This window comes from Neofelis nebulosa, chromosome 12 (genome assembly GCF_028018385.1).
Source record: "Neofelis nebulosa isolate mNeoNeb1 chromosome 12, mNeoNeb1.pri, whole genome shotgun sequence".
NCBI lineage: Eukaryota > Metazoa > Chordata > Mammalia > Carnivora > Felidae > Neofelis > Neofelis nebulosa.
Genome location: NC_080793.1, coordinates 71,795,484 through 71,807,621, shown reverse-complemented (window position 1 = coordinate 71,807,621; position 12,138 = coordinate 71,795,484).

The window sequence follows — 12,138 nt, the reverse complement described above, 5'->3', positions numbered from 1 at the left end:
AAGTCAAACTGTTGTTTTAATGCCATGGATTTCAAGTAACACTCGCTAGGGGTTTTCCATAAAAGGCTCTGAAATCATCTCTGCCCCATTTCATGGGAACTTTGTGGTTAATGGGTATTACCCATATTTAGTCATAGTGTCAGGAAGAGATTTCCAAGGAAAGAGCATTCTGGATGCTTGCTTCACTTGTCTTATTAGTAGGATTCAGCTATCTCCTTGAGCTGAATCTTTGTGTGTAGATGTGTATGTGTGTTTTAACTTTTATGATGGAAAGTTTCAAATATAAAAGCAGAAAGTGGGGCGCCTGGGTGGCGCAGTCGGTTAAGCGTCCGACTTCAGCCAGGTCACGATCTCGCTGTCCGTGAGTTCGAGCCCCGCGTCAGGCTCTGGGCTGATGGCTCGGAGCCTGGAGCCTGTTTCCGATTCTGTGTCTCCCTCTCTCTCTGCCCCTCTCCCGTTCATGCTCTGTCTCTCTCTGTCCCAAAAATAAATAAAAAACGTTGAAAAAAAAAATTAAAAAAAAAAAAAAAAAGCAGAAAGTATAGTATCACTCAACTTGAGTAATTATCTATTAATGTCCAATTTTGTGTCATTTATACTATTATGCATTCTTCACCACCCCATTTGAAGCAAATCTCTGATATCACTTAACACATAAATATTTCGGCATATACCTGTGAAGATAAGGATTATTTTTCAAAAGATAGCCAAAAAGCATTATGTCAACTGAGAATTATCAATACTTTCCAAATGTTATTAAATATCCAGCCACTATTCAATTTTCCATGATTATCTCATTAATGTCCATTTTTTTTAAGTTTACTGGCTCACATAGGATTGAAATAATGTTTCCAATTACAATTGGTTATTATGCCTCCTACTTTGTATCTTACAAGATTCTGCTTTCTCATATCTCCATCTCTCTCTCTCTCTCTTCTTTTAATTGTTGCAGAGACTTTTATAGTTTCTCACCATCTGAGTTTCACTGACTGAATCCCCTTGATGTCATTTAACATGTACTTCTCCTTAGTATACCTCTCCTAACTTGGTAGTTAGGTCTAGGGACTTGATGTGTTCCAGAACACGTCCTCCTAATTCAGTACTCTTACCCATTCAAAGGTTGACAGGTAATTTGGGCCCTATCCAAGGTTGGGTTCAGACCCAATCACTTAGTGGCCATGCCAAACATAAAGCCACAAACATTGGAGGCTTTATATGGATGGGTTTGCTTCAGAAGCCTACATGTTACTGAGTTTCAGTACTCAGTGGTTACCCCATATTATTTCCTTTTTTGCTTCACTCACCTAAGAGTACTGTAAGCATACTGTTAAGTGAATTTATAAATACTTAGAATTTTGTATCTGGATATGATCATAGAAATTCTAACCCACGCTCTAATTGTCAAATCACTTGCCCTCTGAACTTTAGGTTTATCATTTCTAAAAATGTATTATAAAAAGAAGCTAAGTTTGTCATTAGAGTCAAAGGGCTGATATATGTGAATAACATTTTGAAAGGACACTGAGACCAAGAGATAACATGTAACTTGTTCAAGATTGTATGACTTTTTAACAGAAGCCTACTCTAGAATTTCTATATTTACTAAATCCAGAGTTTGGCTTCAGTGCTATGGACTTGGTATCTTCTTTAATGTACTGTGTGCATTTCCATAGGGAAAAATTGCTATTCAGGGTGCCCTGCAAGTTAATAATCATTATCTGATGGTAATATTATTGGTGTAACAGGGTTTAATATTATTTCTTAATGGGTTAGGTTGTACAAATTTGATTTATTATCAAAGCTGAAAAACAAAACTCTATCAGCAGACACATATGGCCAAAATATTTATTTGTTAAAGCCTCCTCTAGTGTCATGAACATTTAAAAAATCAATGGTATCATTGCATCACATAGATACTAATTTAGTTTTATGAATTACTGTATTACTGTATTACTGTACTATAAATGACTTGCGTTTAGAGCTTCGAGAGTGGGTCATTTCTGGTGGTAATGCTGGTGATTTGTACCCAGACAGGTCAAAATACAAATGAAATGAGACTTCAACAAGTATAAAAAAAGAACTTAAATTGATTAAATGCTTATTGTGTGCCATGCATTGTACCAGATTCTTTACACACTTGATTTAAATTAACACATATAATGACCATAAGAAATGTGTTGTTGTTGTTATCACTTATGTGTGAAGAATTGAGCCTTACAGAGTTCAGGCAAAGTTTCCCAAGCTTATACGGCTTGGGAATAAATGCAAATGCTGGGATTTATCCAGAGTTGTCTGAGCCCAAACCACAAATCACATGGTATCACTGCCTTTATAATGGGTGGGGCTTGGACTCAGAAGATCACAGCTCTGCCTCTAATTGTCTGTGATAAAATGCAGCAAATCACTTTCCCTGTGAATCTTAATGTTTATTTATTTTTGAGAGAGAGAGAGAGAGAGACAGAGCGTGAGTGGGGGAGGAGCAGAGCAAGAGGGAGACACAGAATCCAAAGCAGGGTCCAGGCTCCGAACTGTCAGCTCAGAGCCCAAAGCAGGGCTGGAACCCATGAACTGTGAGATCATGACCTGAGCCGAAGTTGGACTGAGCCACCCAGGCATTCCTGCCCTGTGAATCTTAGATTTATCATTTCTAACAATGGATTATAAAAAGAAGTTAGGTTTGTTATTAGAGTCAAAGGGCTGATATATGTGAATAACATTTTTATAAGTGGTGATTTGTTATACAAATATCTGTCATTGTAATTTACCTTTTTATCTCAATCACACACATAACAACAACAATTTGCCTGTGTGGACCCCTAGAGGATTAGAGAAGAATGAAAATCTCTGTCTCAAAATGTGGGTTGACTTCTTACATCAGGAACTCTTTGTGAATCTGGTGCAGAAGACTTGTCTAGTTTTGCATAGGGTGTGTGGTAGACATGGAGACGCATGGCCCAGATTCCCATTTAGAGAATGACTCCTTGGCCAGCTCCTAGGAGTGCTGTCAGTAGTCAACCTCCAGCTCTCATCCTGTTCCCGATTGCCTCTGCTGCAGAAAGCTGCATCGCCCAAGAGTAAATCCTGTCTGAAACAGTCCAAATTACAATGACTGACCGCATCACCTTGATGTGGATATAAGTAAGGCCCATTCAGTCCACTGCAGGACACTTTATGCATGTACACTGCAGAACCTCCCGTGGGGTAAAGCAAGGTTTCATGGGCTTGCAACGCAGTTTGACTTACCTCTTTGGTCAGTTCTACTCTCTTCTTCCTTCCACAGGTATGGATCAGTAACCATACCCAGTCAATGTCTGGTATGCCATATTCCATTTCATCTTCTGCTTCCACAGAACCCAACCTATGACAGATGTGTTTCCAGAGCTATTTTCTTTTCACGTTTCATTCTAGGGAAACAAACTTTCTATTACAAACTTAGAGTCTGTTTCAAATGTAATTCCTTCAGACTTCTAATACAGTACAATGTGTTAAAAAGTGGCAGTATTTTCCAATTCAGGTAGGTCATCTGGGGGCTCCTTTCTTTGGATAACTTGAATAGAAATTTTAAAAAATTAAAAAAAACAAGCTTTTCTACTATGTGCTGCAGTGCCTGAATATATCAACTTGATATCATCAATAACATTGCCCACAACAAAGAGCATATCATCATTCAGTTCTTCCTTTCTTGAGAAAAGAGAAAAGAGTCTTTGTTGGTATATTCCATATTTTATTTGCTATGGATTGGATTTGACTTTAAGAATATGGTATTGTGACTGAGAACCAAGCAGTGAAGGGTGATGATTTCAAAATACAGTGGAGGAAATGAAACAGGAAAATGATAGAATTAGAACCAGGCTAGAACATTGCCAGTGTTCTAAAATGTGCTAAAATCAGGTAGATGGGATTAAAGAAAAAGAACTCATTGTACAAAATAAGGAAAACAGACTGTGTTAAGGAAGTATGCTTAGAAAGTATGTATTCTCTTTTTTTTTCTTTCAGTCCCCCTGACTAATTTTAATTTTCATAAAATTTATTAGTTTTTTAAATACAGAAAAAAAATGTAAGGAAGACATAGCTTTTTGTTTCGCGACCCAGGCAGTCTTTCCAGAAAAAAAAAAAAAAAAAAAAAAAGTATAAAATCGCAATTATAAAAAGCAAAGTTAAAATTTTCAAAGAATAAAGATAGCTATATTATGAAAAAGAAAAGTTTTCCTTTCCTTTAAGTTTCTGTCCCTTAAAGAACTCATTATTAATGAATGGTTCCTTATTAATCTTTTTAGGGAAAAAATTGGGCATATATCACTGTGTGTGTTTGGGTGCATTCATGTATTAATCATGTATGTTTGTGCATGTGTATGTATAATAGACATATATTATTCTGTTCTGATTACATCACTCAAACAAACTACTCCAAAACTTAGTGGCTTAAAACAAACAATACTTTTACTTTATCTTATGATTTTGTGAATGAAGAATTTGAGCAGGGCTCAGCTAGGCAATTCTTCTGTCCCTTGTGACATTGAATCTAGGACATATTCGGCTGGCAGCTGGTCTGGTCTGCTATGCCCTTTTATATGGCAGGAATCTGAGGGAGGAAGACAGAATCCAGAATTGGGAGAGGATTGCTGTATGTTCTTTATCAGTTAACAGTCACAGTGTGGCTCAAATTCAAGGTGAGGGTAATAAGGCCTCACTTCTTGGTGGTCAGTGTCTAAGTGGCTATGTGAATTTTTTTACCTGAGTATTATGTATTTTGTGAACATATTTAAACATACATGTAGGTAGTATGCATGTTGATTGATGCATTATCTACAGTCTGCAAGAAATGCATACAAAAAGATCAGACATTCAGTATTCTTAAATCCAAAGAGTATGTATGTATAGTGTAGGATAAACTATCAGAAGCAAAATTCCCCTCTTAAATGTATAAGATATCATAGAACTATAACTTCATATTTTAGATGACAAGCTTCAACTACTCTTCATGATATTAAGTGAATGCAGATTTTAGAACCTGAGATTGGAGTCTGGCTAAATGCAGCAGTATTTTCTGACTACAATTATAGAAGACATCAATTAAATTATTTATCTTATTTTTTAGATATATTGATCTTAATCCAAAGCAAACAACACAACAAAAATAAAGAAAAGTCTCATTATTGATTTTACAGATTATTTCCTATTCCATCTGCTCCTCATTTAGTTGGCATGTTGTTACACACTATTCCTACAATTGGCTCCTGGGAAGCCGTGATAAATCACAAACAGTAAATCCCAAGTTGGTATTTACTGGTTTTAACAGTAAGTTGGCATCTCTTAACCAGCTCTGAGGGAATTATCTCAGGTGAGAATATAAGAGAATACATTCTGTATATAAGGGAATTGAGTTTTTCAAAACTCTGTGCTGTCTAAATCTCATCTTAGGCTTAAGAACTGGCCTCCTCCTCACTCACTCAGCGCATTCTATGGGATAACCAAGCGATGGGGACCAGTAGGACTCCCTGATGGTAGTTTAGGGAATGGTCTCTTCTTTATTGTGCCCTTTTCTTCCCTGTGGCCATCTCTTTTATTTTTCAGGGAGGGGTTGTGTATGCTGGAAACTTCCCTACTTGCCTGTGACCTCAGTGGCTCACTTCTTTAATCCCATACAGGCAACACTGTGCATACAGTTTTGTCTATCCTCTTCCACACTCACCCCTTTTCACTGCCTTAGTTCCATCTGTTCATAAACGTGACAGAAATACAGACAGCTTTCAATATTTGTATTAGAGAAAATCAAATGCATACACTTTCAAGGAAAATTATATATATTCAAAGAATTCATTCTTTTTAAACTCTAAAGAGCTGTATAGAAATATGGCACTCTCGAGCTGTATTTCACACACCTCCTGATTTAATCAGATGAACCCACTGCTGTCATGATTTAATCAGAAAAATGTGTGTTACTGCCAATACACTTGAAAAGTGATGAGGTCACCTTCATTCATCCATTCATCAGTAAATACTGAGTGCCTCTTATATGCTGGGCACTGTTTTTAGGAACTTGGGGCTATAGCAGTGAAGAATACAGACATAGTTCTCAAAAAGTTATATTCTATTGTTTATGTGCATGGAGTTGGGTAGTTGAGGGGGGCATTAAGATTCTTTCTTGTTCTTTATCCAGGACATGTAGGTTCCAATCACTATGGCAAACCAGCATGTAGAAGGCCTCAAATGTCATCATTTGGTTTGATTGTGGCCTGGGATGCCAACTGAAGTACAACCCACAAGCTTCTGTGTTATCTTTTGCTTCCAAAAACTTTTGAGATTTTATATTTTTGTCAACAACATACACATCTGTTGTGTTTCTGCACATCTTATGAGTGAGACATTTCCTGCCCTTTGTTTCAGACTGTCTTTTCAAGGATATTTATATATGGAAGAGTCTTAGTAGATAGAGTAGTGTCTCCCTCAGGAGTAAAGGGCAGGCATGCTTCCTGTCCAGTATAATAAAGATGATGTCTCCCTCTGGAATAAAGGGAAGGCATGCCTAGTGCTCATTATAAAAGATCCAAGTTCCCTAAGCTCAGGGTTCCTCTCTTGTAATGCAACCCTCTGCGTGCACAGGTATCTTCTTGCTTTCTTCACATCACCCTGTGGGAATTGGGCTTCATGGAACTACTGCAAAAATGCCAATACTCTAGCTACTGCTGTTGCTGTGAGTTATAAACTGCCCTTCATCTATGACCCAGGAGTTTTGGGTCTTCTGCCCTCATCCATGAAACTTGGCAGGATAACTTGTCAGCTTGCAAATAGGAAAAATCTCAGACCCTTCACAGCTCTTGAAGGTAACTTTGTCAAGGAATCATATTGAAATGAGTGCTATTCCAAAGGTGTTACTGGTAAATGAGTACTCACTACCCCACAGCTTAAAAGAGAATAAGGCAGGGAGCGGAGGGGGTGATGTTGTCCACACTCCAGTTCTTGAGAAACATGGTCATATACCCCCATTCAGAGGGGAGAGCAGAGTCAGACCTGTGAGAACAAAGGTGAAATGCTGATATGGTTCCTTCAGCACTAATCTCTGTTGGATTGACTATTTTCCTGTACGTTTTTTTAAATATGAAATTTATTGTCAAATTGGTTTCCATACAACACCCAGTGCTCATCCCAACAGGTACCCTCCTCAATGCCCATCACCCACCCTCCCCTCCCTCCCACCCTGTATGTGTTAATAAAATATATCCTCTAATTTGATGTCTTCTTAAACACAAATTATTAAACAGGACTCCAGCCTTCTGCAGGATTCAAGGCCCTCACTGCAAACAGAATTTACCGTGGTAAACTAAAGCTATCTTCTTGCTGCTTTGCAGATGCCTTGAGCTGACAACTGATGGAGCTGTCTCCTTCCTAGGTGTTGAAGGCCACTTCCCCAGAGTACGGCCTTGTTCTCTTGCTACTTCTGATCTGCAGACCCACGTTTTTAGGTCAGAATACTGAATTTCTAGGGTGGCCAGGTGGCTGAGTTGGTTAAATGTCCCACTCTTGATTTCGGGTCGGGTCATGATCAGTTATGACATGGAGTCCTGCATCGGGCTCCACACTGGGCAGGGAGTCTGCCTGAGATGTTCTCTCTCCCTCTGCCCCTTCTGCGCATGCGCTCTCACTCTCTCAAAAATAATAAATAAATAAAAGAATAATGAACTTCACACAACTTCTGAACCCCATTCTTCCACGAAGAGGAGAGCAGTCTCTCCTACATAGAAAATTGGCAGCTCCCTAAGACTTTTACACTTTGCATTGTGTAAAATACACAATTGCCTTACAGATAGATGTGGTGGATGTGATCTGCATCCTCTTCATTTTCGAGATGTCTGTTTCTCTTTTTCACATTTTAAAAATTGTCCTGTGTATCATTTATGAATTAATTGTACAGTGGATCACTTTTCTGTGTGTGCTCTGATGCCTGTTTTGCAGTGGGTGTGACGATCATGTACTCATTATTAATTTACTTATTTTCTAACTAATCATATTCCTGATTTCTTAACACAGTGCTTATTTTAAGATATTTCATTAATTATTTTGTTAATAATTATATTAATTGTATTAGTGTATCATATTATATTTTATATAATACAGAATATATTATTCATTGAATAAAACATTAATTTATTTATATAACATATATAACTTATTTCTATGAAATAAAGTTACATATGAAACATATAACTAATGATAATCTGTATATATTTATATAAATTCAGGTCATAAATATCTATATACAAAATAATTGTACATAAATATTTGCCTAGATCGGATGCTAGATGGATAGGAAGGTAGGTTTTGCTGTGATGACAAATTAACCTCCAATTTTCAGTGGCTTGAATTACAAAGATTTACCTCTTGTGCGCATTCTGTGTCTCTCATGATTGGTGAGGGATCCTGTCTGCATAGTCGCTTGGGGCTCCAGGTTGAGCCATTTTGTGATGCTCCCATCTCAGCATATGGTCTTCAAAGTGGCCAGTGAAAGAGAAGAGAATATGGAGAATCATTCATACCTTCTCTTAATTGCCTCTGACCAGACATGACACGTGGGATTTTTACTCAGACCGTTGGTCAAATCTAGTCACATGGCCTTCCTAACTACAGAAGAGACTGGGAAATACAAGGAAGCACATGGAATACTAGATGAATATTTCTGTGTGTGTGTATATATGTGTATATACATATATATGTATGTGTATATATATATATATATATATATAACATAAAAAGGCAGGGGAGGGCATATAATTTCTGCATATATATATATTGCTATAATTCATGCCATATATATATATATATATATATATATATATACTGCTGTAAATCCTGAATTTATTTAGGGCTGTTTCCCTAAATCTGGCTAATAATTGTAATTACCTGGGACCCATGTTTAAAAACTGGATTCCTAAGCCTCACCCCAGACCAACGACATCAGAATACCCAGCAAAGAAGTTTATGGATTTGTATTTTTGACAATTTTGTTTCCCCCAGATGATTCTGACTGCAGCCAACTTCTGGTGCTCCTTCAACATGAGGCATGATATCCACTCTATTTTGGACTAATAAGATCTCTACTGCCAGCTGAGGAAAAGCTGGGGCAGTGTGGTAGGAAAACAGTGGTTTTTAGAACATGGGAACTATACAAAAGAACTCTTCTGGGTTTAATTGCACTTAGTTGATTCTATTTTGGACATGCTGCGGAAGGAGCATATTTTGTTGGTTAACACACAGCTCATTTTGGTTGTTTGGTGAGACTACTGGTGGCATTTAGGTAGCCTTTCCTCCTTGGTCTAACAACATTGTGTCCATACTGCCATCAGGGCACTTTTCACATGCTATGGCCTCTTCAGAAATACATCTGCTGCCCCCCCCCTACCCCCAAGATTGAGCTTCTTGAAAGCAGAGACCAAGAATTTTCTAAGGTAAAGCTTTGGCAGTTATGATAGCATTTATTTATTGAATAAATGTAAGACTTAATGAATGTATTAATGCATGAATATGTAAGTGCATGAGTGTGATAATAATATTAATTAAAGGGGTTCAAAATAATTATGACCAGACAGAGGACAAAAATCAGTCAGTAGTTCTTTTTCAAAGAAAGCTTATATGACCCATTATTCCCAAAGAGTTACCCACCCAATGCCATAAAAATGTGAGCACTAAAGCTTATGTATAATGAAAGGGTGGTAAAACCCTCTCAAGGTCTTTAGTAAAAAGTAGCTGCTAAAAATTCTTAACAGGGAGGACATCCTAAGAGAGAAGTGATAAAACGTGCCCATGTATATAACCTAAAAACATGTATGTGTCATGCAAGAAAGCTTTACAAGTAGGAACTTGTTAAACACTTTTACTGTACTTTGTATTCATTTATTAGCTTGGCATCACCACATTTCTCTTTGTGGAAGAACTTTATGCTTGCTTGTCTACCTATTTATATGAACATCTAGGTTCATGAAATTTTTTAACTCTATATGGTATCTGAAACCACACTACACACATTGGTACTTAATAAAGATTATTTGAGCATGAAGATTTGATTACTGGCAAATGGCAGTTGAATATTTAATAGAAGATGACATCTTTGCATTTAAATGTATACTCGTTCTTAAAATGCTAACCAGAAATAGTTGGGGGAAAACCTTAAAGAATGAGCTATCATGTTTCTGGGTTATGTTGGCAATAATTCTCTACTATATTAGTTCCTTCAAAGGTGAATGATTTTTGATTATGATATAACCTTAACTTGCCATCTGTTATGAAACAGTGTATGAAGCTTAAACTTAGGATTTTCAGCTTCACAAATTCTCCAACAATTATGGACTCTTACTGACTTCATAATTAAGTCTAGACAAGGTTAACCTGCCATTCTGTTAATGTGGTTGTTCATCTGTGAACCTTGCAGATTCTTGTAAGTAATTGTGATTTTTGCTTTGAAAAACAAATATTCTTCTAAACCTATCAGGGAGTGAAAAATCCTATGACAAATCAGGAAGACCCTTGAGGCTTAAGATGCACCTTCAGACTCAACTCTCTGCCCACTTTCTGGGACAGAACCCCAAATTGAAAGGACTTTTTCAACATTGACCCTGCCTGGGGCATAGTTGGGATTAGAACTCATGTCTTTCGAATCCAAAATTTGGGGCAGTGTCCCACACAAGTTGGGAAGATACTGTATAAACAAAGATGAAATTTATCCATGGCAAAGCATTCAGGAGCTGTGCTGTAATGAAACAATATTCTTGTGATTATGCTGCTGCCTGACTCTTACACGGTCAGATAATTTACAGAAACTTGCTGTGGGCAGCATCTGCCATTGCTATATATGACTTGCTGAGTGTTTTTCTCAGTAGAATACATACGTTGATTACTGGATAAATAGCATTTTATGAACTATATGTTCATATATAGTTCTTATGAACAAAACTTACTTTCCACATAGTTCTCAGTAATGACCACAAATTGAATAACAGTCACAGGTGTTTGCCTCTGATATGAAAAGCACTTCCTGAGGTGATGTTAGGCCTGCTACCGTTAAGAAGGAGGCCCTTCTTAGTTCATGCCAGCTCAGTGCTTGCTCACTTGTTCTCTCTTTCTCTTTTAGTGGAGGCTCAACCAGTAAGAGATGGAGAAAGAATTCTAACACAGGAATGATTGACCCCAAACTCTGTGCTCTTAGCCATTATTCTACACCACCATTCATGTGACCTGCTCCTCCGTCCTTGCTGGGCCAGCTTGAGCTAATGGCCACCTCCAGTAGCGTGGTGCAGATAATTCAGGGTCCTTGCTCAAATGCACTACAACCTAGGACTCGCTCTGATTCTATCATGCACAGCAGGAGACAGAGAAAGCTGCTTGTCATGAATGTTCAACATTTCATTGTATTCAAGATTATTTTCCCCTTGAATGGAATCAAATTTTCATAGTCACCAGCAGCTGTGGTCCTCTAAAATATGTTCTTTCATGATGAAAAGCACCCTTTAACCACTTAGACCTGCCCTTCCCACATATACTAAATGCAATCCAATTTAATGAGAACATGTCTAGCCAATCCAGGTCATAAATGAATAAGTCTTTACTCTGGGTCCATTTGACATAATAGAAATTATTCTCAGAGGAGGGTTATCAATTTAAAATATACAATTTGGGTAGATATACCACTGATTTTACTGCTGAGCTGTTCTTTCCGACACAGTCAAATGTGTCTTTTCAAAAAGCAGGGCTTCACATTGCAGGGCATGGATATATGAGGTCCTAGAATAATCAAAAAGCCACCCAGTTGTGCAGCTTTTCATTCTCTTATTCGGTCATTGTCTTCCCTTCAGCCTCTCAGAAGAAGAAAAATATTATTCCCCATGGCAACGTCTAAAAAAATTACATTGGGCCCATTTAGACAGGAATTTCATAATGAAAGCAGTATATTTTTTAAGTAGTAGCAAGATAACTCTGAAGTGTTCTGTCATGGAAAAGATTTAAGGGTAGAAAGACTTGTAGGCCTCAGGTTTGCAAGAGACAAATTGTTATCACTCCTTCCTGACCATCCCCTTCTCATCACCCCCTTTTTTCTGCTATTCATTCTTCCTACCCTTTGTTCTCTCACCCATTCCTTCCTTTCGTAAA